Here is a 26,917-nt window from a genome sequence, read left to right as displayed (position 1 = left end):
TTATGGGGAGAGGGCAGGGAAGTGGACGTGAGTCTAGATTCAGATCAGCCATGATCCTATTGAATGGCGGAGCAGGCCCGAGGGGCCGTATGGCCTACTCCTGCTCCTACTTCTTATGTTCTTATGTAAACACAATCTGGTCACGAATCATGGATGATTTCAGTTCAGAGAAATTACATGTCTGTGCTTTCAGTTTCAGATCGGTCACAAAGCTATCAAAAGTCTCATTTTGCTGCTGTGTCCGTGAACGGAACACATACCTCTCATAGGTCTCGTTCTTTTTGGGAGAACAATGTGTATCAAACTTCTTTAGCACATCATCCATTTTTTCTCTGTCCTCCTCTTGATCAAATACAAATGTATTAAATACCTCTATCGCCTGCGGGCCTGCAACCGTGAGCAGTAATGCTATTTTCCTTGCGTCTGGCTTCGTACCGAACCAGATGGCAGCAATGTAGAGTTCGAATTGTTGTTTGAAAGTCCGCCAATTGCAGTCGACATTCCCCGTGAGTTTCAAACCCTCTGGTGGCTTCAAATACTTCATGTCGCATTTTGCAATATTCAGCAGATATTACCACTTCTGGTACCATGTTATGTTCATAAATAAATAGATGTTTTCATTATGAACAGCTAGCTTGAGCTAGTCATTTATTCAGCCATGTGGACTAGTGTACAGGCATCCATCTTGACTACTGCCTTGTGGGTAGCCCACTACTAAACATACAGCTCCACCCAGTGTACCATTCTAGAATGACATGTTACTGATCATTACATACGTCGCATCATGACCTGCAGCGCTCCCATGTCCCAGTGGATCTTAAGAGCGCAGAATACGTGTTCATTCAGCAGGATGCTCGCAAAAACCCGCTGAAACCGCCTTATACAGGTCTGTTCCACATCATCTCGTCAGGTGACAAGTACTTCACAGTCGACGTCGGCGGTAAGCCTGACCACATCTCCATCGACCGGTTGAAACCGGCGCATCTGGATCTGAGCGAACCAGTCGTTACCGCTCAACCGCCTCGTCGTGGTCGTCCACCGTCGACTGCCGGTCCAGTACAGCCACAGTCATCCGCCGAGTCGCCAGTGCCCGCCTCACCGGGTCGACCACAGCCGGCCTCTTCTTCTTCTCCACCTGCGGCGTCATCCCAACCACAGCCAATGGTCAGTTCATCTTCTAGCACTCCGTTCCAGCTGCCGGGGTATCGCAGTCGGTCGGACAGACTCGTCAGACCCCCTTCTCGCCTTACCTTCTCTGTTAAAAGCAATTCTGGGGGGGCTCATGTGGCGGGACCACCAGAGGATTACGGACAATTGTATATAATTCCTTTTACAGCAATGTAGTACAGCTGGGGGCTGCACCTTTAATGTATCTGTTAACTGTACTAGGGCTTCTTTCCTGTACTCCGCGTGATGACATCATGCCGTCCGTCACGTGATCTCTCAACGGCAGGAAGAACATGATGACGTCATGACGTCAGAGCTCGGAACCTGCTAGCAGTAGAGCTCGGAACCTTCTAGCAGTTGAGCTCGCAACCTTCTAGCGGTTTCCAGAGAGGCTTTCAAGCAGACCAGACCTATTTGCATTGTATCCTACAGTTTCCTGTACAGCTTCGTTTGTTCATTAAATTTGATTGTTTTTGATTTTCTGAGTCAACCTCAATTCTTCGGCTAGGAACCCCAGTTCCTACAGCAGTGTAGATTTACCAGAAAGACACCTGGACTCCATGGGTTGAGTTACGAGGAGAGATTACACAAATTAGGGTTGTATTCCGTGTAATTTAGAAGGTTAAGGGGTGATTTGATCAAAGTTTTCAAGATATTAAGGAGAACAGATAGGGTAGAGAGAAACTATATCTGCTGGGTGGAGTCTAGGACTCGGGGACATAGTCTAAAAATTAGAGCCAGGCCTTTCAGGAGTGAAGTTAGGAAACACTTCCACACTCAAAGGGTGGTAGAAGTTTGGAACTCTCATCTGCAAACAGCAATTGGTGCAAGGTCAATTGTTAATTTTAAATCTGAGATTGATAGTTTTTTGTTAACCAAACGTATTAAGGGATATGGGCCAAAGGCGGGTATATGAATTTAGGACACAGACCAGCCATGTATAGTGGAACAGGCTCGAGGGGCTAAATGGCCTACACCTGTTCCTATGTGTGTGGTTTGAGGAACAAATAAGATTTGTGAATATTGGTATTTTATAGAAGATAAAGGACTTGCTTTTTGGGTAAGGTTGCCAAACCTCCAGGATTGTCCTGGAGTCTCCAGGAATTAAAGATTAATCTCTTGAACACTGCTGTGAGCAAAAACCCAGGAGAAAAATCAAATGGACATTAAAAGAGATGTGTGTATTTTTAATTTTCTTTCAACACTTCTGTTTATCAGTTATAAAAAATATTGGAGATAGGAAAAAAGGCTGTTTGACTGGCTGGGACGGTTGGAGGTAGGAGGTTGTGCGATTAAACCTCTAGGAATAGGCCCAACTCGAGTTGGCGAACTTATTTTTGAGAGAAATAAAAACAGAAAATGCTGGAAATACTCAGCAGGTCAGGCAGCATTTGTGGAGAGAGAAACAAAGTTAACGTTTCAGGCCGATGGTCTTTCGTCAAAACTGGAAACAGTTAGAGATGTAACAGATTTTAAGCAAGTGCAGGGGCAGGGAAAAGGGGAGGGGAGGAAAGAACAAAAGGGAAGGTCTGTGATAGGGTGTAAGGCAGGAGTGATTAAATGACAAAAGGTATGATAGTACAAAGCAAAAGGAGATGGTAATGGGACAAGTAAAGAAGCAAAAGCTGAGTCTAGAAGACGTGTAAATGGGTGTAATGTATATACCTTTAAGGGGGGAACTATCTTTTACAGCTCATGTATACTGCAGTACCGGCAGTGACCACACCTGTATATAGCACTGAGTAGTAATCTGTACAGTTCAGTTCCAGTGTGAGCCACGTTGAGTAAACACCTGTTGTACCGTTCTCCTGCAGTCTGTGTCTTATTATACACGGACACAACATTGGCGACAAGGCAAGTTCGAACCTACCTGCAGCTCTGCATCACCTCCCGGGGATTCGTTCCTGGAGATCAGTGGATTGGAGGTCAAGGCCAGAGACTCGGGCGTCGACCACGGGCAACCGCCCAGTCATCCAGCAGAGACTCGAGAATTGCGGGGGAGGCTGTCGAGAGCCAGGCTTGGCTTTCCAGTCGAGGTGGTCCAGCGAAACGGGCTGGCAACAGGTAGTGCGCAGACCCTTCCCGGACAGCGGCAGGCTAGAGCCCGACCGAGCGGCACAGCAAAGGGCCGAGCAGCATCGACGGGGGAGAGAGAGAGAGGGCAGCGCGCACAGGGCGCAGCCGGTGTTCAGGGGCCGAGCAGCGTCGAAGAGAGGGAGAGAGAGACGCACAGAAACCCGCGAGGCACCGCCATTGGCACGAGGACCGCCGAGAGCGGCGCTGGCAGCAGCGCAGGAGAAACGCGCGAAACCTACAGGGCGCCGCCATTGCCACGAGAACCGCCGGGAGTGGCGTTGGCAGCAGCGGGGGAGGAAGGAAAGCGCGGGAGATGCCATTTTAAGCCATTGGGAGACACCATTTTAAACCACACCCAAAATGCCGAAGAGTGGCAGTATCACCGCATTTGACAATGAAGTCGAAGATTGGACTACATATGTCGAACGAATAGAGGTATACTGCAAGGCAAATGAGGTGTCAGATGACAAGAAAGCGTCGGTATTGTTAAATTTAATGGGTGCAAAGACGTATGGTTTATTACGAAATCTAGTAACCCCAACGAAGCCAATGGAAAAGAGTTTTGAAGACATAGTAACGATACTACAGGAACATTTAAACCCCACACTGCTGCTGATAGCAGAAAGATTCACAAACGGAACCAGCATAAGAAATAGGAGCAGGAGTAGGCCAATCGGCCCCTCGAGCCTGCTCCACTATTCAATAAGATCATGGCTGATCTGATCCTAACCTCAAATCTTCTATCACTCTCCATCCACCCGAGCCCATGTGATCTCCCGGGAGAGGTGAAAAACCAGATAAAAGACCCAATGGCCAATTTGGGAGAAAAAAATCTGGGAAATTCCTCTCCGACCCATCTAGGCGATCGAAACTCGTCCAGGAGATCACTCTGTCCCTATATTTTCTACAATACTTACCTTCTGTAAAGGCGATCTCCACCCCAGCCAGGAACAGGAATAAAACCATCTCCTGAAATCTAACACAGAATTAGAACACAGTAGGAGCAGAACCAGGCTACACAGCCCCTGGGCCCACTCCACTACCCACAGGGCTATGACCATTCCGAACCTAGACTCATGTCCAGTTTCCTGCCCGCTCCCCGTAACCCTTAATTCCCTTTACTTCTAGGAAACTATCTATTTCTGTTTTAAATTTATTTAATGATGTAGCTTCCACAGCTTTCTGGGGCAGCAAATTCCACAAACCTACCACCCTCTGAGTGAAGAAGTTTCTCCTCATCTCAGTTTTGAAAGAGCAGCCCCTTATTCTAAGATTATGCCCCCTAGTTCTAGTTTCACCCATCATTGGGAACATCCTCACCGCATCCACCCGATCAAGCCCCTTCACAATCTTATATGTTTCAATAAGATCGCCTCTCATTCTTCTGAACGCCAATGAGTAGAGTCCCAATCTACTCAACCTCTCCTCATATGTCCATCCCCTCATCCCCGGGATTAAATGAGTGAACCTTCTTTGTACTGACTCGAGAGCAAGTATGTCTTTTCTTAAGTATGGACACCAAAACTGTATGCAGTATTCCAGGTGCGGTCTCACCAATACCTTGTACAACTGCAGCAATACCTCCCTGTTTTTATAGTCTATCCCGCTAGCAATAAAAGCCAACATTCCATTGGCCTTCTTGATCACTTGCTGCACCTGCATACTAACTTTTTGAGTTTCGTGCACCAGGACCCCCAGATCCCTTTGTACTACAGTACTTTCCAGTTTCTTGCCATTAAGATAATAACTTGCTCTATGATTTTTCCTGCCAAAGTGCATAACCTCACACTTTCCAGTATTGTATTCCATCTGCCAAATCTCTGCCCACTTACTTAGCCTGTCTATGTCCCTTTGCAGGTTTTTTATGTCCTCCTCACTCACTACTTTCCGTCCCATCTTTGTATCATCTGCAAACTTTGATATGTTACACTTGGTCCCCTCCTCCAAATCGTTAATATAGATTGTAAAGAGTTGGGGACCCAGCACTGACCCTTGCGGAACACCACTAGTTACTGGTTGCCAGTCTGAGAACGAACCATTTATCCCAACTCTCTGCTTTCTGTTAGAGAGCCAATCCTCCACCCACGCCAGAATATTACCCCCAATCCCGTGATTTTTTATCTTGAGCAATAATCTTTTGTGTCGCACCTTGTCAAATGCCTTTTGAAAGTCTAAATACACTACGTCCACTGGTTCCCCTTTATCCACCCTGTATGTTACTTCCTCAAAGAACTCCAGCAAATTTGTCAAACATGACTTCCCCTTCATGAAACCATGCTGAGTTTGTCCTATTAAATTATGTTTATCCAAATGTCCCGTTACTGTCTCCTTAATAATGGACTCTACCATTTTACCAACCACAGATGTTAGGCTAACAGGTCTATAGTTTCCAGCCTTCTGCCTACTACCCTTTTTAAATAAGGGTGTTACATTAGCAGTTTTCCAATCTGCCGGGACCTTTGCTGAGTCCAGGGAGTTTTAGAAAATTATTACCAATGCATCCACAATCCCTACCGCCACTTCCCTCAAGACCCTAGGATGCAAGCCATCAGGTCCAGGGGATTTATCCGCCTTGAGTCCCATTATTTTACCAAGTACCACTTCCTTAGTGATATTAATCGTATTTAGCTCCTCTCCCCCTAGAGCCCCCTGTTTGTCCAGTGTTGGGATATTCTTAGTGTCCTCTACCGTAAAGACTGATACAAAATAATTGTTCAGCATTTTTGCCATCTCCATGTTTCCCACCATTAATTTCCCGGTCTCATCCTCTAAGGGACCAACATTTACTTTAGCCACCCTTTTTCTTTTTATATAACTATAGAAACTTTTGCTGTCTGTTTTTATATTTTTTGTTAATTTACTTTCATAATCTATCTTCCCTTTCTTAATCAATCTTTTAGTTATTTTTTGCTGTCTTTTAAAGACTTCCCAATCTTCTATCCTCCCACTAGATTTGGCTACCTTATATGCCCTTGTTTTTAGTCAGATACTATCCTTAATTATTTTACTTAGCCACGGATGGCTATCTTTTCTTTTACACCCTTTTTTCCTCAGTGGAATATAGTTTTTTTGGAAGTTGTAAAATAACTCCTTAAATGTACACCACTGATCATGTACCGTCTTACCCTTTAATCTATTTTCCCAGTCCACTCTAATCAATTCCGCTCTCATACCTTCATAGTCTCCTTTATTCAAGCTCAGCACGCTTGTTTGAGATCCAAGCTTCTCACCCTCTAATTGAATATGGAATTCAACCATGTTATGGTCACTCATTCCAAGGGGATCCTTTACTAGGACATTTTTAATTAATCCTGTCTCATTACACAGGACCAAATCTAAGGTTGCTTGCCCCCTGGTCGGTTCAGTTACATACTGCTCAAGAAACCCATCCCTAATACACTCAATAAACTTATCCTCAAGGCTGCTCTGCCCAATTTGATTTGTCCAGTTAATATGATAATTGAAATCCCCCATAATTATAGCTGTTCCCTTATTACAAGCCTCAACTATTTCCTGATTAATACTCCGTCCAACAGAGTTGCAACTGTTTGGAGGCCTATAGACTACGCCCACTCGTGTTTTTTTCCCCTTATTATTCCTTATCTCCACCCAAACTGTTTCACTATCCTGCTCCTTTGACCCAATATCATTTCTCTATTATAGTGATTCCTTCCTTTATTAACATAGCCACCCCACCTCCCCTCCCTTCCTGCCTGTCCTTCCTGATTGTTAAATAACCTGGTATGTTTAACTCCCAGTCATGGTCATCCTGCAGCCATGTTTCTGTAATGGCCACAAGATCATACCCATATGTCGTTATTTGTGCCATTAACTCATTCATTTTGTTACGAATGCTACGTGCATTCAGGTAAAGAACTTTCAAATATGTTTTGTAACACTTAGTTCCTGTTTTTTCTCCTTTTAGTACTTTACTTTTTACTCCATACCTTCTGTCCCTTCCTGACACGTTCTGTTTTTTAATTCCCCCACTGCTACCTAAGTCTATGACCTTCTCCGTTGTCATTTCTATTATTTGCTCTCCAGAAACCTCCCCCCCCCCCACTAATTAGTTTAAAGCCCTCTCTACAGCCCTAGTTATATGATTCGCCAGGACTAGTCCCAGCACTGGCCAAGTGGAGTCCGTCCCAATGGAACAGCTCCCTCCTATCCCAGTACTGGTGCCAGTGTCCCAAGAATTAAAACCCATTTCTCCCACACCAGTCTTTGAGCCACACATTTAACACTTTAATTTTATTTATCCTAGCCAAATTCGCTCGTGGCTCAGGTAATAACCCAGAGATTATTACCCTTGAGGTTCTGTTTTTTAATTTGACCCCTAGCTGCTCATGCTCCTTTAACAGAACCGTCTTCCTTGTCCTATCTACGTCGTTTGTACCAACATGGACCATGACAACTGGATCCTCCCCCTCCCACTCCAAGTTTCTTTCCAGCCCAGAAGAGATGTCCTTATACCTGGCACCTGGCAGGCAACACAGCCTTCGGGACTCCCGATCTTGACTGCAGAGAACCCTATCTATCCCCCTAATGATACTATCCCCTACCACTACAACATTTCTTTTTACTCCCTCCACTTGAATGGCCCCCTGTACCACGGTGCTGTGGCCAGGTTGCTCATCCTCCCTGCAGTCCCCGTTCCCGCCCTCACAGGGAGTAAGAACCTCGATCCTGATTGACAAGAGCAAGGGCTGCGTCTCCTTCAACACTACATCCTGGATCCCTGTACCTTCCTCACTCGTAGTCACACCGTCTTGTCCCTGACCACGGACTACATCTGCAGTAATTAATTTCATAGGTGTTACCACCTCCTGAAACATAGAGTCCAGGAACTTCTTCCCCTCCCTGATGTGTCGCAGTGTCTGAAGCTCGGTCTCAAGCTCTTTAACATGGAGCTTGAGTTCCTCTAGCAGCAAATACTTATCGCAAATGTAATCACCGTGAGCCTCAATGGGGTCCATCAGCTCCCACATTTCGCAACAGTGACACATCACCTGTTCACCCATATCTATGTAATTAATTAAATTTATTATTATTAGTTATGAAGACCCTCTGCCCCGATGTAGATACTATTACACCACTATTCAATAGGACTTACCAACTTAAAAGGAATAAAAGAGAAGGAAGAAAACCAACCAACCAGCTGATCACCAACCTCCTCCTTGAATACTGTCTGTGGGGCCTGTTTGGTTGACTCGTCTCGCTGCTCCGCTTCCGCAGTGCTGTCTAAGCCTGGGAGTGGAGAACAAAACAGAACAAAAAACACACCCTCACCTCCCACTTGCCCAAACTCTCCCTCTTACCAAACTCTAGCAGCCCTCAATGCACAGCACTCCATGCACAAGCACTAGTCCCGCCCCTTTTATACCCAGATTCTACTTCCGGTTTAAACTCCCCAACAGTTTAATATACACTTAAAAATTAAACACACTTCAAATAATTAACTTTTTAACACACTAAAATTCACAAAATACACTTAATTGACTTTTCTCCCTCTTACCAAACTCCAGCAGCACTCAATGCACAGCACTGAAGCAATGCTGATTATTTAACAGAACTGCGCAAACTATCGAAACACTGCCAGTTTGGAGCGGGACTGGCAGATACCTTAAGGGACAAGTTTGTGTGTGGGCTTCAAAGTGATGGAACCCAGAAATGGCTTTTATCTGAAAAGGACCTTACACTGGAAAAGGCTTTCAGCATTGCGGTATCATATGAAGCAGCAGCACGGGGCGCTGCAGAGATACAACAGAGACCGCAAGAATATGGCACAAACGAAATGTCATATGGAACAGAGAAGTGCTATCACTGCGGCAAAACAACACACGACCAGAATGATTGCTGGTTCAAAGACAAAGTGTGCAGACAGTGTGGAAAAGTAGGACACATAGCACAAGTCTGCAGGTCGGGAAAGAAAACCAGCAATAAGAAACCTACCAAAGGAAAGTACAAGAAGGTACATAAGATGACGGAGAATAGTTCAGACGAACAAAAGAGTGATAACGACTCCGAAAGCAGGGAACTGAGTTGTCTGAAACTACATAATGTGATCACAATGGAGGATCACCGAACCATTTGGGCCACTCTCAAATTAGCAGGAGTCCAGGTAAAGATGGAATTGGACACAGGATCAGCCCTAACAGTCATAAACCGACGGGACTACGAGCGGCTATTCTCACACATACACTTGAGAGACACAAAAATTATTTTGAAAATGTACACGGGGCAAAAAGTCTACCCCAAAGGAAAAATAAGGGTGACCGTTATATATAACGGTAAGGAAACACCAAAACTAGACCTGTATGTATTGCAAGATGGAGGACCACCATTACTGGGACGTGAATGGATCCGGAAAATACAACTGGATTGGCATTCCATACAGGCACTGACTGTGGCTGACAAAAAGGATGACGACGTCACACCTGGGCGACTGTCAAAGATCCTAACTGACGCAAAAGAAGTGTTCCAGCAAGGACTCGGAACACTAAAAGGCATGACAGCGATGATTAAAATTGAAGAAAACGCAAGCCCCAAATTTTTTAAGGCCAGACCGGTACCTTATGCGATCCGCCCAGCCGTCAAAGCAGAGCTGGAGAGTCTGGAACGTTCAGGTGTACTGTCCAAGGTAGACTGGAGTGAGTGGGCTACACCCATCATCCCTGTGATGAAAAAGTCGTTGAGCAGCACGCCTGGGGAACCAAGGAAGGTTCGCATCTGTGGGGACTTTAAGGTAACAGTGAACCCGATCCTTCACACTGTACAATATCCACTTCCGCGGATTGAAGATATTTTCGCCTCGCTATCTGGAGGGAAACACTTCACTAAGATTGATCTGGCCCAGGCGTATCTGCAAATGGAGGTAGAATAAGCATCAAAAAAATACCTCATAATCAACACCCATAAAGGTCTCTACCAATACAACCGGCTGGTATTCGGGGTAGCATCAGCTCCGGCTATTTGGCAGAGAGCAATGGAACAAGTCCTGCAAGGGATCCCAGGGACCCAGTGTTATTTGGACGACATCCTGGTCACGGGCGAAAATGACAGTGATCACCTTGCCAACCTGGAGCAGGTGCTCACTCGGTTGCAGGAATATGGGCTCCGAGCTAACCGCCCCAAATGCGAGTTTTTTAGAAAACAGATCTCGTATTTGTAGTGTATGTACCTTTAAGAGGAGAACTCCTGTATACTGTAGTGCCGGCAGTGACCACACCTGTATATAAACCCTGAGTAGGGATCTGTACTGTTAGTTTTTAGAATACCCTCATCCAGTAAACACCTGTTGATTGTTCAAAACACTAATCACATCGAAAGAGGTATTGGCCCATTTCAACCCGGCATTACCAATTCGGTTGGCATGTGATGCATCACCCTACGGCATTGGAGCGGTGCTGTCGCACAAATTCTCGGACGGCTCAGAGAGGCCAATAGCCTTTGCGTCACGATCACTAACCTCAGCCGAGCGTAACTACGCCCAGATTGACAGGGAGGCCCTCAGCCTAGTGTGGGGAGTGAAAAAGTTCAATCACTATCTGCACGGGCAGAAATTCACCTTGCTGACTGATCACCAGCCTCTTGTCTCCATTTTTAATCCGAAGAAGGGCGTTCCGGTGATGACTGCGCAACGACTACAAAGATGGTCACTTTTTCTAGGGGCGCACCACTATGAGATTGAATATAAGGGCACGAAACAGCATGGAAATGCTGATGGGCTATCACGCCTGCCACTGCCTACTGCGGAGGAAGCACCAGCAGTGGATCCTGTCGAAATATTCCATTCGACTATAGTTGAATACCTACCGGTAACTAATGCTTGTATCGAAAAGGAAACCCGAAATGACCCGACACTGTCTCGGGTATATGATTTGACGGTGAAGGGATGGCCAGCACATGGCGACTCACTGTTGCCAGCATTCTCGACAAGGAGAGAACAGCTGTCAGTGTGCCGGGGGACCTTGATGTGTGGATCCCGAGTGGTAATTCCACCCAAGTTAAGGGATAGAGTGCTCAATGAGTTTGATGAGTGTCATCTGGGAGGGGTAAAAATGAAAAGCCTAGCCAGGGCTTATGTGTGGTGGCCGGGAATCGATAAACAAATCGAGGACCTGACCAAGAGCTGCTCAGGATGCCAGAAAGTCCAAAATGCACCACCACAGGCCCCTCTACACCCATGGGAGTGGCCCTCATCTCCATGGCAACGGGTGCATATTGATTTTGCTGGTCCATTCATGGACTCAATGTTTTTAATAGCCGTGGATGCGCACTCGAAATGGTCTGAGGTCATCAAAATGTCCTCCACCACCACAGAGAAAACTATTGCAGTCCTATGGACCATTTTTGCCAGGAATGGCTTGCCAGAACAGATTTGCTCCGACAACGGACCACAGTTTGTGTCCGAAGAGTTCCGGAGGTTCTTGAAAAAGAATGGGGTAAGGCATTACACATCCGCCCCGTATCATCCAGCCACAAATGGATTGGCTGAGAGGTTCGTACAAACCTTTAAGAAGGCAATAAAGGCTATGTGCAATGACAACATTCCGCTGCAGCACAAGGTGGACAATTTCCTGTTTGCCTACCGGAATGCGACGCATGCAGTCACCAACCAAGCCCCAGCCATGATGTTCTTTAACCGAAGGTTAAGATCTCGCCTGGATTTGCTCAGACCAAACGTACGAAGAGATGTTGAGAGTAAGCAATTCCAGCACATCCATGAGAAGCCAACAAGGAGCTTCAATGTAGGGCAACCAGTCTTGGCCCGCGACTGCCGAACAGAAAAATGGCAGCCAGGAATGATATGCACACGGCAGGGCCCACTAATGTACACAGTGGACGTTGGGGAGAGCATCGTGAGATGCCATGCTGACCAGATCCTAGAGTCACAGGAACAAGTCAACCCCATGCCTCGCCCATACGTACCTGGTGATGAACCCGACGTACAGGTCGCATCTACCCCAGAAACAGTAGCATCGGAAGCTGATGAACCAACCGACGACAGGGGGCCAGAATCGCCTCCGCACCAAAAGCAAGACACTCGGGAAAGGCGCTATCCAGAAAGGATCAGGAAGCCTCCCCAAAGACTGAATATATAAATAGACTATTTTCAGCTAATGTTGCATGTTAAAAGTGTTAATTGTAATTAGTTTGATATTTAATTGTTAAATGAGTGTTATGGTACTGTTAATCTAAAAGGGGAGGAATTGTAATGTATATACCTTTAAGGGGGGAACCATCTTTTACAGCCCATGTATACTGCAGTACCGGCAGTGACCACACCTGTATATAGCACTGAGTAGTAATCTGTACAGTTCAGTTCCAGCGTGAGCCACGTTGAGTAAACACCTGTTGTACCGTTCTCCTGCAGTCTGTGTCTTATTATACACGGACACAACAATGGGAATGGCAGGAATGACGTATGAGGAGAGATTGGGTCGATTAGGCTTATATTCGCTAGAGTTTAGAAGAATGAGAGGGGATCTCATTGAAACGTATAAAATTCTAACAGGACTTGACAGACTAGATGCAGGAAGGATGTTCCCGATGGCAGGGGTGTCCAGAACCAGGGGTCACAGTCTAAGGATAAGGGGTAAGCCATTTAGTACTGAGATGAGGAGAAATTTCTTCACCCAGAGAGTGGTGAACCTGTGGAATTCTCTGCCACAGAAGGCAGTTGAGGCCAATTCATTAAATATATTCAAGAAGAAGTTGGATATATTTCTTGAGGCTAAAGGGATCAAGGGATATGGGGAGAAAGCAGGGACAGGGTACTGAATTTGGATGATCAGCCATGATCTCATTAAATGGCAGAGTGGGCTCAAGGGGCCGAATGGCCTACTCCTGCTCCTATCTTCTATGTTTCTATGTGAAAAAATAGGACCTTCCCATTTGTTCTTTCCTCCCCTCCCCTCTTTCCCTGCCCCTGCACTAGCTTAAAATCTGTTGCATCTCTAACTTTTTCCAGTTCTGACAAAAGGTCATCGGCCTGAAACGTTAACTCTGTTTCTCTCTCCACAGATGCTGCCTGACCTGCTGAGTATTTCCAGCATTTTCTCTTTTTATTTCAGATTTCCAGCATCCGCAGTATTTAGCTTTTGTACTATTTTTGGGAGATGTGCTGTTTAGACATTTTGGGACCTTTTCAATGTTTATATGTGGTTAACTACTTAGAAGTGGTTAAAAAGTGAACACTGGTATTTATCCTGGAAATGAGTCATTTGGCAATTTTAGTAAAACTTGAAGATGCTCCAACTCCCATTTCAGACATTGCCCAAATTGTCCACGACCGGCGGGCACCACAGGGACTGGAGGGCTTGGTGGATAATGCAAATAATGTTATTTAAGTTCTCATACATAAGCAAAATAGTGTGGATGCTGGAAATCTGAAATAAAAACAGAAAATGCTGGAAATACTCAGCAGGTCAGGCAGCAGTTCTGACGAAAGGTCATCGACCTGAAACGTTAACTCTGTTTCTCTCTCCACAGATGCTGCCTGACCTGCTGAGTGTTTCCAGCAATTTCTGTTTTTGTTACTTAAGTTCATCAGTTGAGCCCCTCTAAAAAGGAGGCCCTTTTCTTCGGCTTTTTGTTTGATGATACTGGGGCGACCCAGTGTCTCCTTCTGGTTTAATTAAAAAAAGGCATTAATGGCCAAATCCCATGAACTGTCACAACTGAGTGCTATATGTAACGTCCGTGTGTAATTGGGACACAGACTGCAGAAGTTGGTTATAACAGGTGTTTACTGAATGGAGACAAAACTGGAACTACTATACAAAGGGCCAGAAATTGGTGAACGGGGCTTGCCGCGCGTGCAAGCCCCATATATGCACTTACCCTGCGCTACTGCCGATCAGCTCCAGGGACGCCTGGACTTGGTGTTTGAAAAAGAAGAATCCCGGGCAGCGTATGACGTCACGCCGCCCAGGAGTGCAGCCAGCGCGAAGCCAGGAGCGTGCAGTGCAAGTGAGACACGCCCCTTGAGGTCTCAGTTTCACTGGACACGCCCCCAATGTTTCTGTCAAGCTGCTAAGCATTTTTACATGCAAAGCAGCAGTTTAAATAGGTTTTTGGAAGTTTTTTGAAGATTTTGGTAACTTTTATAAACTTTTTAAAATGTTTACATTATTTTGAGTAATCTGAAGTAGTTTTAAAGAGAATTAAAGCAATTTAAAGACTTTTAAAAGCCCTAAAAGAATTTTTTAAATTCCATTTATTTATTTAGCAATGTCGTCGTCATACGTGTCTTCACACTGTTCCCTTTGGGGAACTGTATGAAGTGGTGGAAGGATTTATGGCCATGATTAACGCTCATTCCGTGACCGTAACCATCTTTGAACCAGCCATTAGGGCGGTTAGTCCTATGGCGGGAGGGTTTTACGGGCTCCCACAAGCTATACAAGGAGGGGGGGCCACCCACACCCACGGACGCAAATATCCCACTGGATGTCAACCCAGAATTTAGAGCCGGAGCTCCGACTCCACTTGCCGGGACTGTCTGGAGCGGGGTTTGAAACCCTACCCTGATCTGGCCCAGCAGCGGGGATCCTACCGCTATGACAAAGGCCCAATCCGATTAGCAACGTGAAATGGCAGCATAGGGCTCCAGTCACGGGGAGGGAAAAGGCGCAGGAAACGTATGGGTGTCACCTTTTGTGCGGAGTGGGCCTTTTGCGTAGCAGTAAGCATCCCCGCCGCTGGGCCAGAAGGAGTAGGGTTTTGAACCCCACTCCAGACAGTCCCGGCAAGTGGAGTCGGAGCTCCAACTTTAAATTCTGGGTGGACATCCAGCGGGATACTTGCGTCCGTGGGTGTTGGTGGCCCTCCCCCCTCAGATGGGTTGTGGGAGCCCGTAAAACCCTCCCGCCATAGGACTAACCACCCTAATGGCTGGTTCAAAGATGGTTACGGTCACGGAATGAGCGTTAATCACGGCCATAAATCCTTCCACCACTTCATACAGTTCCCCAAAGGGAACAGTGTGAGGATACGTACGATGATGACCTCTTGCGCAATGCACCTCCTTGGACCCTCAGTCGCAGATGCGAGGGGGCAAGTCGTGCAATTGTTAAATTTTTCATTTTATTGACATGTAAAATGTTGGCCCAGTAATTCCCTTCCAAATGCGCGAGTACGGTCGGGGTACTTACGCATCTGGCCGGATGAAATGCCGGTTTTCAGCATGCACAGTGCATGTGGGGAAAACCGGCATTTCCTGTCCTCTGAACGAAGGGGTTCAGAGGCAGAACGCGTGCGACTGCACAGGCAGCGCGTGCGCAGTATAATTCGCCGCTTTCATTAATGCTTTCAGTGAGGTCAAGTCATTACAACTTACACATAAAAAAGCATGGGTACAGTTGCTCCAGAGGCTGCGGAGGAAGATATTTATTATCGTGGAGCTTCTGAAAGTATGTATGTCTGTATATATTCCTTTGCGTGTTATGTATATATTCCTTTACTTATGTGTATGAACGTATTATTTAATTATGACTTTCAGAGAAAGTAACTTATTGGAAAATCATAATTAAAAACATACATTCATACACATTAGTAAAGGAATATAAAACATACATACATATACGTAAAGGAATATATGTGGACATACATACATAACTCATTCTCACATTCCATTCACACAGCCACAATTGCTCCTTCTACCTACCGTTCTGAAAACCCTTTAAAAAAAAAAATTTTTAACTTTAAAACTTCCTTAAAATTTCTTAAAATAACTTCCCTCCCTTTCCCAAACAAAAATATTGCATTTCAGAAGCTCCACGATAAAATATATCTTCCTCCGCAGCCAATGAACAACTTTACACTTGCTTTTTTCAAGTGTAACTTCTAAGGACTTACCCTCACTGAATCCATCATTGAAATCCACAAAGTTCACTGCGCAAGCGCTGCCTGTGCAGTCGCACGCGCTGTGAATAGACCTCGGGTCTGGAAATGCCGGCGTTCCCCGCATGCGCTGTTCCTGCTGAACGCCGGCATTTCCAACGGCCAAATGCGTGAGTACCCCGACCGTACTCAAGCTTCTGGCCGCGAATTTCTGGCCCAAAGTTTCTGCACAGGCTTATATACAGGGGTGGTCACTACTGGTACTGCAGTATACAGGGGCTGCAGAATATAGTTCCTTCTTCAAGGTACATACACTACACTATATGTCATTGCTGCTTGTGGCCATGAGGGGACGCTGGCCTCCAAGCCTAATGCGTTTGCCAGTTCGCAAAGATCACTAAGTGATGACGTTGCATGCATCGAGTAAGACCGAATGAGCCCCACGGTCCGCCGTTGATGACGATCGCCCGGGGAGGCGACTCCCTCTGGCGGTTGCTAAGGTCTCCCGAGCCGGGGTCTCAGGCGCAGCCGGCCGGAGTCTGACGGCTCGCTGCGACGGACGGCCGCTTTCAGCGTGGCTTGCATTCGCCGGTAAGGTCGGTGCCTGGTGTTTTGACTGTAGATTTGAGGCCGCCGGGGTGGAGAGTGAGTGATGGCGCCGAGGCGGAGGAGCGGCGGCCCCAGCTCTAGCCCGCGGGCCGGCTCGAACTGTGCCCGCACCGCCTTTATTCATCCCCTGATGCCTTTCTGTGTTAATCTTTTATTGTTACTCTCTTATTAACCTTCAGTCCCTTTAATCAGCCTTTTGCCTTTCGTCGCCCGCCACTGATTTTTTATAAGTAGGGATTTTTTTAGTTTAATGAAATTCACTGAAGTATTTTCTTTTGCATGGAATGCAGATCAAAATCAAAAATTAGGGTCAGAATCTGCTATGTAGTTTCCACCATGGGAAAGCGGTTTGTGGGGCGTGGGGGGAGGAAGAGAAGGAAATACAGTTCTATAAGGCACAAGACTGGTCATTTGGCAGTGTAACGGTGTCACACTTTCCTGCTGCCTCAAAAGCAGTATATTGGTATATTTACATTTCTGAGCAGTTAGTTGGTAGTCATGTTGAAGTAAAAATGGGTTTGATAGCGTATATGCAGTACACACTGGGCTTTACATAACTTCAAACCTCACAATAAATTTAAATCTGAAATTCAAAGGGTTTGATGTGGGCCACCCGTCATCTGAAAATGTCTTGTTGAGTGTCTTCTGTGTTGAGCAGTTGGTCAGTTTTCTTGCTCCTGATTGGTTGTGTCTGCGTTTTTCTTCTTTCTAACTGGTTGCAACACCTTTCTTCCCCAGTCAAGTTTCACAAGAAAAGAATTGCCAGATACAATTATCGTGAAGATTCCTTAACCGCCTAGTTTAAAACACTCACGTAAAATTAGTTCAAATACTGAAAAAATAAAGCACAGGAAGGGGAGGGAAGGAAAAATGCGTGTATGCCTGATCCAGTCTCGAAGTGCTTTACAGCTAATTAATTTTTTACTGTTGTAATGTAGGAAATGCGGCAGCTACAACAACCTGTATTTATATAGCGCGTAAGTAAAATGTCCCAAGGTGCTTCACAGGAGTGTCACAGAATAAAATTTGTTTCAGCAGCAGATGAACTGAGGCAGGGGCGGAGACAGGTGAAGTTATTGAGGTGGAAATAGCCGGTCTTACATAGGATACGTAGTCGGAAGATCATTTCAGGGTCGAATATGACACCAAGGTTGCGGACAGTCTGGTTCAGCTGCAGACAGATACTTGGGAGAGGGATGGAGTTGATGGCTAGGGAACGGAGTTTGTGTTGGGGACCAAAGACCATGGCTTCGGTCTTCCCAATATTTAATTGGAGAAAATTTCTGCTTATCCAGTACTGGATGTCGGACGAGCAGCCTGACAATTTAGAGAGGGTGGAGGTGTTGAGAGAATTGGTGGTGAGGTAGAGCTGGGTGTCGTCGGCGTACATGTGGGAATTGATGCTGTGTTTTCGGATGATGTCGCCAAGGGGCAACATGTAGATGAGAAATAGGAGGGGGCCAAGGATAGATCCTTGGGGGACACCAGAGGTAACAATGTAGGAGTGGGAAGAGAAGCTGTTGCAGGTGATTCTTTAGCTACCATTAGATAGATAAGAATGGAACCAGGCGAGTGCAGTCCCACCCAGCTGGACGACGGCAGAGAGGCATTGGAGGAGGATGGAGTGGTCATCAAAGGATGTCATTTATGACTTTGAGAGCCATTTTGGTACTGTGGCGGGGCGGAAACCTGATTGGAGGGATTGGCATGGATGGGCACGGATTTGGGAGGCGACAACACGTTCAAGGACTTTGGAGAGGAAAGGGAGGTTGGAGATGGGGCGTAGTTTATAAGGACAGAGGGGTCAAAGGTTTTTTTTGCAGAGAGGAGTGATGACGGCAGATTTGAGGGACGGGGGGCAGTACCTGAGGAGAGAGAATTGTTAACAATGTCAGTTAACATGGGAGACAGAAAAGGAAGTTGGGTGGTCAGCAGCTTGGTGGGAATAGGGTCGAGGGAGCAGGAAGAGGGTCTCGTGGACAAGATGAGTGCGGAGAGGTCATGAGGGGAGATTGGAGAGAAACTGGAGACAGATCCGAATTCGGGGCTAGGGCAGGGGGAGCCTTAGAGGAAGTTTGGCCCGCTGGGCTAGGGGAATAAAAAAGAAAGTGGCAGAGGCAGCTGATCGGATGGTTTCAATCTTAGAGACAAAGAAGTCCATGGGCTCCTCGCACTTGTTGGAGGTAAGGGTAGAGGAGACAGGAGAGAGGGGATTAAGAAGACAATTAGCAGTAGAGAAAAGGTTTTGCACTCCAGAATAATCCTGGAATAGTGAGCAGTTTTGGCAAATGAGAGCAGGACCCGATAATGCTTTATATGGTCCGGCCAGATCTGGCGGTGAATGGCTAAACCAGTTGTCCTCCATATTGTTCAAGTCTGTGTTCCTTGGACATAAGATGTGGGCCGTACCAGGGGGAATGGCCAGAGTGAGAGATAGTAAAGGTTTTAATGGGGGCTAGGCCATCAAAGGTGGTGGTGAGGGTGTGGTTGAGCAGATCGGTAGCTGCAGAAATGTCATGGTGAATGGAGGGCCAAACTTCCACAAACAACAATGTGATCGTGACCAGATAATTTGTTGTAGTGGTGTTGATTGAGGGATAAATATTGACAAGAACATCGGGGAGAGCTCCCCTGCTCTTCTTCAGAATAGTGCTGTGAATCTTTTACATCCACCTGAGAGGGCAGATGTTTCATCCAAAAGATGGCACCTCCGGCAGTGCAGCACTCCCTCAGTACTCCTCTGGAGTGTCAGCCTGGATTGCATGCTTAAGTCTGTAAAGTGGGACTTGAACACACAACTTTCTGACTCACGAGGCGAGAGTGCTACCACTGAGCCATGGCTGACACTTAAGGGTTGGCTCTCTTGTTATGGCGGGGGCCAGGCTGGGGAAGCTGGGAGTAAGAGGGGCTGCTGGGCCTTGCACGTCTTGTGTTCTAAAATCACATCCTCCAGCTGACTGTAAGCAACAGCACGGGAGTTCAGTGGGCTGGGCCACAGGTTTTGTATTTGTTTGTTGCAGTATGAGGTTCTGGAATTTTGACCTGGTTGTGGTGGATCTTTTTTTATATGTGAATTTGTTAGTTTGGTGTATTTCCTATTGACACTATGGATTTCCTACATTACAACGGTGACTGCACTTCAAAAGTATTTGATTGGCTGTAAAGGGATTTGGGACGTCCTGAGGTCATGAAAGGCGCTATATAAATGTACGTTCTTTTTCAGCCTGAGCTGCAGTACCTACACGCTGTGTGCCTCGGGTGACTATGATTTCTTTGACTTTCTGCCCGAAGCCGTCCGCACGTGATGTGATCTGGCAACGCTTGTTGAAACGTGCCCTTGCATCCAGAAGTTTGTAAAGGGGATTAGGACTCTGTGGATGCAGGTTGCTGATTTTGGTTTGCTTAATTGCACTGAGCAGCTGTGAGCAATAATACGCTGTCCAGGCAGTGTGGTATTTTTTTTTTTCAGGGTCAGATTCTGCTATGTAGTTTCAGCCATAGGAGAGAGGTTTGGGTGGGGAAAGAAAAGGGAAATATAGTTCTACAATGGAAAAGACTGATAATTTGGCAGCGCACATGTGATACTCCTCCTTTCTTGACGAGCCCCAAAAGCAGGCTTGGCATGTTTGTCTTTCGGATGAGATGTTAAACCGACTCTTCGTCTGCCCCCTCAGGTGGATGTAAAAGATCCCATAGCACTATTTCGAAGAAAAATTCTCCCCGGTGTCCTGGTCAATATTTATCCCTCAACCAACACGTAAAAAAGAGTGTCTGGTCATTATCACATTGCTGTTTGTGGGAACTTGCTGTGTGCAAATTGGCTGCCACATTTCCTACATTACAAAAATGACTTCACAAAAGTACTTAATTGACTGTAAAGGGCTTTGGGACGTCCTGAGGTAATGAAAGGTGCTATATAAATGCAAGTCTTTTTTTCTTTCTGTGCAGTTAATGGGTAGTCTTGTTCAAATAAAGATGGGCTTGATAGTGTATCTGCAGTACACACTGGGCTAAAGGTAGCTATCTAAGCAGTGTTGTTGATTGAAAGCCCTGTAGACAAAACACTTCATTATAAAGACGGCTTGTTCCGCTCTGCCATGGTGGATTTTCAGTTTACCCATCTCGGGTATACTCAGACCAAGCTTACCGAATGTGAGTTCCCTCTTACCTGTTGTGTACCATAATTTGTATGTGTAAATGAATTCTTAAGTACATAATCTCACTTGTAAATTGGAAGATGTTCTGGTTTTGATGAAGATGGCAGTACAGGAAACTTTGGTCTGTCCGGAATGCTCGAGCCACCGGCAAAAATCAGGAGCCGTTTCGTTCGTTTTTTTTTCTTTTCGTTGCTTTTTTTTCACCAGTCAGGCTCTGCAAGGTCTCGCTGAAGCTGTTGCTAAGCTACGGAGCCGCTTGCAAGGTACGGCCGACTGTTTAGAAGCTGTTGCTAAGCAACAGGGTTTGTTGCCAGATACGGAGCTCAAAATCTCCGTATGTTTCAACATTAGTGCTGGTTTGTCCGGCAGTTTTGATGGGACGGCAACAGCTTGGTCCCATCGGTACTGGATAGCACAAAGTTTCCTGTAGAACACTCTGACCATATGCCTGTTGCCCCGGTCGCCTTTTAGGGTCAAGAACTCTCTCTAGGATTGCTCTGGAGTCGGCAGCAATTGAAGATTAATCTCCAGGACACTGCCAGGAGCAACTCGGGAAAAAAAAGACACCGTTTTTTTTTAAATTGTGTTTTTTTATCATTTTCTTCGAACACTTTTGTTTATCAGTTATAATATAGGATTTGGGGGGAACAAAGGCTGTTTGACTGTCAAGAATCATCCAATCAAGTCAGGAAGAGTCTGTTTGCTTTCTCTTTGGCGAGGAAAGATGGTGCGGCATGAGGATGAACGTGTTGGGTCGACCAATGGCGGGGCAGTGGGAGGCAGGATATCTTGTGATGAAACCACCAGGCATGCATCCAACCAGGGTTGACACCCCTATTTGCTGTTGGGGATGAGATGTTTAGCTTGGAGTGTTGGTAAATTCAAAGGATGAGTCATGCTTATGTCCTCATCATGTGAAATGTTGCACAGAACACTGACTTTGTTAATTCCCCTGGGCTCTGTTTGATTTCTTGGGAGTAACTCCAAAGTGATGCAAAGTGTACACCCAAAGTAGTGGTGGGAAAGAATGACAAAACTGGAATGTTTATATTTTGTAGGCTCATCTTAATGCTAGGTAAATAGGGGAAAAAAATAAAAATTATATATTAAGGATAATGCAGTAAGTTGTGTATTGCAAGGCAGTCAGTCATGTATTAAGGGGCAACAGTGATAAACTGTGTGGGCAAAGCTTGTCTGATTTTATTAACGTCTCCTCAACCTGGGCACGCCCTCTGATTTGTGTTGTGCTTTAATATAGAGTATAGCCATCTTATTTCGTAGTTTGTGGCTACATTTGCTGACCACAGCGTTTCCCTTAGTGAGGAACTGTACTGACAATGCTGGGGAGTGGGAGGTGTAATTGGACAGCACTCGTCAAGCACTCTGGCTGGAATGTGTAATTTGATCAAGGCAGTGAAGCTGTAGAATGGCAGTGCTGTATTGCAGCTCTTTACTTTGCTGTGTTCAGACAAGGCACAGTGCTAACGCTCGTGGAGTTCAGGCAAGGCACACGTCAACACTCGTGAGCTCAGACGAGGCAGAGCGCTAACACTTGATAGGGTTTTTTGCAGCTCAACTTAATCCTATCCTTGGTGCATTTTCCGTAGTGATAAGGAACTCTGGCCAATTTTTCACTCTTCTTCCCACTTTCCCCCTCCCTGCATAAATTTGAGTTCATCCAAAACTGGTAGCCTAACTGGCACTAAGTCTTGTTCACCCATCGCCCTTCTGTTCATTGACCTACATTAGCTCCTGGTTCACTGACGCCACAAATTAAAAATTCTCCATCTATATCTCTGTAACCTCCTACAACCCTCCGAGTGCGCTACATTCCTCAAATTCTGGCCTCTTGTGAATCCCCGATTTCATTCGCCCCTCCATTGGCGACCGTGCTTTCAGCTGTCTAGGCCCCCAGCTCTGGAATTCCGTCCATAAACCTCTCTGTCTCTCCATCTCTCTCTGCTCCTTTAAGATGCTCCTTAATACCTACCTCTTTGACTGAGCTTTTGGTTGCCTCTTTTACTGTCACCTCCTTTGGTCCGGTGCCAATTTTTTTGTCTGATTACACTCCAGTAAAGCTCCATGGGATGCTTTACTACATTAAAGGCGCTATATAACTACAAGTTGTTCCAACAGACACTGAGACCACTGTAGCAGTTCAGATCGGGTAATTCGATACAGATCAGACCCATGACCTTGCATTTCACTGCCACATCATATGGTGCCATCTCAGGACATTCTTCTTGACCAATTTATCAAAATATTCCAATGTTTAGAGGGCGTTCTGTTCCTAAAACATATCTCCTTAACTCCATGTCAATGTCAGCTGTGACTCAGTGGGCAACACTCTCGCCTCTGAGTCAGAAGGTGGTGGGTTCAAGTCCCACCCCAGAGACCTCAGCACAAAACCCAGGCTGACACTCCAGTGCAGTGCTGAGGGAGTGCTGCACTGTCAGAGAGACGTTAAACCGAGGCCCTGTCTGCTCTCGGGTGGATGTAAAAGATCCCATGGCACTATTTCGAAGAGCAGGGGTGTTATCCCCGGTCTCCTGGCCAATATTTATCCCTCAAATCAACATAACTAAAAAAAAATAATTATTTGGTCATTATCACATTGCTGTTTGTGGGACCTTGCTGTGCACAAATTGGCTGCTGCGTTTCCGACATTACAACAGTTACTCCACTTCAAAAAGTACTTCGTTGGCTGTAAAGTGCTTTGGACGTCCAGTGGTCGTGAAAAGCACTATAGAAATGCAAGTCTTCTTGTCGTACTTCAATTCAGTTGGGCTATTAATGATTATCCTTTAGGATCTGCGATGATCATGTATTAAATAGAGAATAAATGACTCAGATTGAGGTCATGATCTGTAAAGTGCTTTAGATGATGGGATACCTTCCCAGTAATCATTTATAATGTGTTCATCTTCATCTTGCCCGTGAAATCAGTTTTTCCTGTCCATCTATTTTTATATTCTGGTATCATTGTCATTCTACACAGTGAATTTTCCCTCGTGATTCTGCGTTATGAGATGGAAAGAGAAAGTCCGTTCTACACTAGTGATGCTGGACCAGAGGCCCGTATTTTAGCTAATCCCCATTCTATTTTGTATTAGCACCTCACTAGCTCCGTTCCCCACTAATTTCACCTAACGGGTAATTGGCGCTTCAGTATGATGTCAAATATCCGATCACCATCGTGTGATACTGGGGTGAAATTATTTCTAATCTGCATGGGGAGGGAGGAGTACTTTGTTTTGAAAATATTCCCTTTGCCAACCCACACACTGCTATTCTAAAATTTACAGTAGTGTTCAGATTGTTAATTTGCACGTGATTACTGCAGAGCTCAGTATCGTATCTTCACTACAAGCTGGGTGTTAGTGAAGTCCCAGAATTGTCACCGTTAATCTCTCGACTTGGTTTTGACCTTGCTGAATAACTTTGAACTGAATGTTGGTCACATGCGCCCCTGTTATTGCAGTAACCTGATCTACCCACCCTTGATGCCCTTGTGCGTGCTGTAAGGTCGATAGCCAAGCTGAAACAAGATTGATTGTTTGCCGTCCAGAGAGAAACATCAGTCTGCTATAAACTGACATGGGAAGATTGTAATCTTCTGTAAGGAGTGAGTTTGCTCATCAGATGGCCCCCCCGAGCCTGCTACACCATTCAATAAGATCATGGCTGATCATTGACCTCAACTCCACTTTCCTGCCTGATCCCCATAGCCCTTGATTCCCATAGAGTCTAAAAATCTATCTATCTCTGCCTTGAATATACTCAACGATTCAGCATCTGCAGCCCTCTGGGGTAGAGAATTTCAAAGATTCACAACCCTCTGCGTGAAGAAATTCCTCCTCATCTCAGTCTTAAATGGCCGATCCCTTATCCTGAGACTGTGATCCCTGGTTCTAGACACTCCAGCCAGGGGAAACAACCTCTCAGCATCTAGCCTGTCAATCCCCCTCAGAATCTTGTATGTTTCAATAAGATCAACTCTCATTCTTGTAAACTCCAGAGAGTATCGGCCCATTCCACACAATCTCTCCTCATAGGACAGCCCTCTCATCCCAGGAATCAATCTAGTGAACCTTCGTTGCACCGCCTCCAAGGTAAGTATATCCTTCCTTAGATAAGGAGATCATTGTGACATCTCTCACAATGATCACGTCACTAAGATCAGGGAATTGCTTCCCAAAAAATACCTGTGCGTTGTGCAGCTCCAAGGCAAGGAACCTCTGCAACCTCAAGTACTCGCATCTTGTATTTAAATAACAAGATTGGTGGGGGATGTGTTAGGCCAGTAATTAACATATTACAGTTGAGAGAAATGTGCTTTCTCTTTTTAAAGAGCTACTTTTGACAATATTACCCAGAAAATTTTCAGTGTCTTTGGTTACTAATGAATGCAGAACACACCATATGTGAACCTTTTATTTTTTAATATAATAAGGACCAATTGCTACCTCTTGAATATCCCACCCCACCCTGTCACGTGACTGCTGTAATAAAGCCAATGTGCCTTCAATTGCAATGCTATGTAAAGCCACTGGGCTTTTAAAAGCGGTCGATGAAAGAGTGCCGAACATTAAACCTTTAGGAAATGAACACTTCTCTTGTGTGCAGCAGCAGTTTATTTTTAAATCAGAACATCCTGGCTTCTGAAGAACTCGTATACTGTACAGAGCAGTGGAATGGGATTTGTTGATTTTAGCATATACCCCTTTCTGTTCTGACTGGGATCCTGTCTCTCCCGATGAGCTGGAACCGCAGTGCAAGCTGGTTGGATATTTTGCTCGAAGGCTTTCAACAGAGAATAGTTGATTGTTCTCTGGTTTAGACTCTTTAATTGGACTGGACGACTCAGCTTGTTAACCCACTGGTGAGTGTCCCTGGCATTTCATTGTGAAAGTGTTGTGTCTCGATGACTATCCAGAGCTGCAAGGTAGGCACATTTGTGCACATATGGGGGAGGGAACTTCTCAAGTGTGAGATTTTAAAACCACTGTGGAGAGTCTTTGTTTAGCAGACTTTGTTGTTATGAAAACTTTTTTTTTCTACAACAAATAATTATTTAAAATTAACTTCCCCCATCCTCCAATTTGTGAAAGTTTCACTTCAGTAACCGGGCTTGTGCTTGAAAGTTAAAAGAACCCTCTGCTTGTTTTTGTTTCAATCTGCCACTTTCAGCCTCTTCTGGGTGAACTATTACCCAGGCTAGATACAGAGTGATGCTGCACTGTTGTAACAACACTGTTGCTGTGTGAAGCCGAGTCTCCAGCAGCACTGTATTGTAAATGAAGTGTTGTTAGTGCCTTGGACAGCGTGGAAACCCCTCAAGCATTCTTCTATCTCTGTGCTGCTAGATTCAAAGCACTGCTAGTGGCAGACACAAAAAAGCCACCGACACTTGAAGACTGTGGGTGGCTAATGGCCCAGAATTTTCTGGAGCAGGGCATCTTGCAGCGTGCCCCGTTAGTTAGACTTTTTTCCTCGCCCTTCAGCTTGAAAAGTTTTTGTGCTGCAGGTTGTTGGAAGTGCAAGTGAAACGGAGCATCAGGGACCTTGGTGAACGATAGGACCAACAGTCTATCTTCTTGACCACTGAGATTTAAGGATTGGGAAAGAAACAGAGGAACAATTGAGAATGAGATGGGGTGAATTAGTCAAATCAGGTACAGAAAGAGAGGGAAAAAAAGATTGGATTAAGAGAGGGAAAAAAAGACAGGAAGGAAAAGTTTAAAAAATATATATAATTTTAGAAATCTCTAACAACAATTTACTATTTGTAGGAATGAGACTACAATTTCAGTTGTTCCTTTTCTGGGTCGGAGAGGTTGTGTGGCATTGCAGGAAGATAAATCTAGTCATTTAAATAGGTATTTGCGTTATTAAATACCAGCGCTAATTTTCTGTGGTGAGTTTAATTGGCAATTAATGTGCAAATTTAACAGTTTCATGAAACTCTCGGGCGATTGAGGACGAGTTGCCATTTTCTTCAGGCTAATGGCGGAGCGGCGCAAATTGTCCAGCAACTTGTGGCGAATCACAATTCACTGGGT

The 26,917-nt window shown here is 45.5% G+C and overlaps 1 protein-coding gene across 3 annotated transcripts in view; it reads left to right on the top strand.

Annotated features, from left to right (window-relative positions):
- The first annotated feature begins 16,509 nt into the window (after window positions 1–16,509).
- trak2 (trafficking protein, kinesin binding 2) overlaps window positions 16,510–26,917 on the top strand; it is a 149,313-nt gene continuing 138,905 nt past the window's right edge. The window contains exon 1 of one of the 3 annotated variants that reach the window (XM_085985489.1): window positions 16,510–16,680. The gene's annotated coding sequence lies outside the window, so the exon portion shown is untranslated. Of the gene's footprint in view, window positions 16,686–25,499; window positions 25,738–26,917 lie in introns of those variants that run through there. The other 2 variants (XM_085985490.1, XM_085985491.1) reach the window with 2 other exon arrangements.

The sequence above is a fragment of the Somniosus microcephalus genome, chromosome 4 (genome assembly GCF_052327205.1).
Source record: "Somniosus microcephalus isolate GS21.2 chromosome 4, FLI_Smic_1.0, whole genome shotgun sequence".
In the NCBI taxonomy this organism is placed as follows: Eukaryota; Metazoa; Chordata; class Chondrichthyes; order Squaliformes; family Somniosidae; genus Somniosus; species Somniosus microcephalus.
The sequence above is the reverse complement of the archived record's forward strand: the minus strand, read 5'-3'. Positions and strand labels throughout refer to the sequence as shown.